This window comes from Cariama cristata, unplaced genomic scaffold, assembly GCF_000690535.1.
Source record: "Cariama cristata isolate BGI_N322 unplaced genomic scaffold, ASM69053v1 scaffold20134, whole genome shotgun sequence".
NCBI lineage: Eukaryota > Metazoa > Chordata > Aves > Cariamiformes > Cariamidae > Cariama > Cariama cristata.
In genome coordinates, this window is record NW_009614937.1 from 6950 (window position 1) to 9514 (window position 2565).

Consider the following 2565-nt stretch of genomic DNA (forward strand, 5'->3'; position numbering starts at 1 on the left):
TCACTCCCGGCTGGACCCCGGGGCTGCCCTTTAACCTGGGGTGTGAAGTGAGCCTGGAGGAGAGGGGATCTCCCAAAATGGTCTTTGCAGGGACTGAGTTGGAGGTGACTGGGGCAGGGCTGCGCCTTTTGCAATAGCTTGTGTGCCCACGGACCCCCCTGCCCTTGCTGGGTGTCCCTGCACTCCCAGCCTGAGTGTGGGGGCATAGGGGCTGCCCATGCCGGTGCTTGGCTTTGCGGGGTCCCAGCCCCTTGTTGTCCCTGATGAGCACACTCACTTGGGATGGGGGAGATGGGGGTCAGCCCACCATCTACGGTATGCTGCTGGGGGGGTACTGTCTTTGGAGAAGAGCAGGGCTCTCCATGGAGCAAGTAAGGCAGGTCACCAGGGAGGTATAAGGGGCCAGATCCTGCCTGGGCTTCTGAGCGCAACAACCACATCCCTTCTCCCACATGCATCCTGGAACTTGCCAGCTCCAGGTGTGTCACGCTGCCATCACCTGCTGGACTCCGGTCCCCAGCATCCAACCCAGCCAGCACCCTTTCTGATGTGTCACGGTCACCCTTGTCTCCCCTCGGTCCCCAGCATGGCGTGCACAGCCCTTTCCACTTGGAAACCTGCTCTTAACACCACCAGATCCCACTCTGCTGCCACTATGGAGGGGATCAGGGCTGTGTTTGTCCATGGGATGCTGTTGAACACAGGTGAACACAGCCCACAGCTGTGGCTCCAGCGCTTGCCAACAGAGATCAGTGGTTTCCTGGTGCTGGTTTAGAGGCTGATGCCTCCTCGAGATGCAGGAGCACAATGGCCAGAAAATGGTGGAGAGAGTGAGCTGGTGGCTTTGGCCCGCATATCATGCCTGCTTTTAAATTCCAGAAAGTCCAAGCATGCTCCAAATAGAAGGGGGTTGCTGCTGGCGGGGGGGCGGGGGCGCAGAACAGAGACCACTGGAGCCTCACACAACCAGAAGGGAACATGTGCCTGCATTGTGCAGGCAAGCTCAGGTGGGTAGATGAGAAATGACAGGCGGAGTGGACCCATAGCTGTGCTGTCCCCATGTGGCAAGCCCTGTGTCCCCTTCCTTAGCTCAGGCTTGCCTGGCCAGGCAAACCAGGGCAGCTTGAGTGCAGGACACGGACTTCTGGTCTTCATCGCTGCATCCTGCTGCCTGTGGCCCTAGAGCGTGACCCCTCTCTTCTCTGATGGAAGCTTTAGAGACAGAGCTGCCACCCATTTGGCAGGTGAAGATAGCAAGAGCAGGCATGAAGTCTGCATGCCACCGCAAAGCCCTGCCTGCCTGCACTGTGGCTGCCTGCTGGGATGCCCCATGGCTCAGCTCACTGCCCCAGCAGCCTGCAAATGTGACACATGGGCACGGGCAATGCCAAGGAAGCAGCAAGTTCAGTGCTTGAAGGGGAGTTAAGATGCTTGGTGCTGGGTGCTGCACTCCCAGCTGCCCGAGGGGAGGATGCTCTGGCACTGGACACGGGCAAACAGGGCTTTCTGCTGGACCAGTGAAGATGCAAGGGGATGGCTGGGGTGAACAGCAATCTGGGATAAAGGAGAGGGCTCCAGATGCCAAAGTCAACTTTGCCTTCAAGCTGTGGAGAAGAAAAACAGGAAGGGACCATGAGAGCAGTCCCAGTGTCGGCACCTCCCTGTCCCACCGCGGGGCCAGGGCACTTCCTCCAGGGCTCGGGCTCTTTGGTGGCTCGCACAGAAAAAAAGGCTTCCTGCTGCAGGCTGGAGCCCTGCCTGGACCCACCCTGCCCAGAGTAGGCAGAGGCCCTTCCAAATCTGCTTTGCTGCTGTATCCCACCCTCTCCAGGGCGGATGCTGTGCCAAGATCGCTGGGGGAGCTGGTACAGGCCAGGCCTGGGGATGCTGAGGCTGTGCCAGGTCGAAGCAGCCTGTGGGCTGCATCCACGAGGAGCAGGGATGAGGTCCAGCTCCCTGACACGGCAAAGGGACCAGCCCAAGCTCAGCAGGAGGAAAGTGTGGAACATGGCCTGGCTCCTGCTGGGGGTACAAAATTTTCAGCAGTCAATGCTGCACACTAGGGAAGGTCCCCAGCACTGAGATGCAGAAAGGTCCATGTCCATGTTGTCGTCCAGCGCAGGGTGGCCCCCATCCAGAGCATCTCTTGGGCAGGGGCTGGGGTGCACCAGCCACCCAACTGTGTGCAGGGCTCATTTGGAAAGCAATAGCCTAGGCAAAAGCCTTTGCAGCAGGGCACTGGTGTGGGTGGTTGCGCAGCAGTGCCTGAGCTGCTTGACTACCACCAACCCTGCCAAATATCTGGGCTGGCCCTCAGACCTAGCCTCCTCCTCTCCCTGCCTCACTGCCAGGATCAGCCCACATTTTGCAGGGGAGGAGGCGAGTTGCACAGGACTGTGAAGCAAAACAATCTCAACCTACCTCTCATGGCTGCTCCTGCTTCCTTCTCTGCCACATCCTGAACCAAGGAAAGAAGCTCCAGCAGATCATGGAAGCCATAGGGGCATGAAACGTGTATGTTGTGAGGGAGAAATGAAAGGGTACCTATACAGCCAGTGGTTCCGC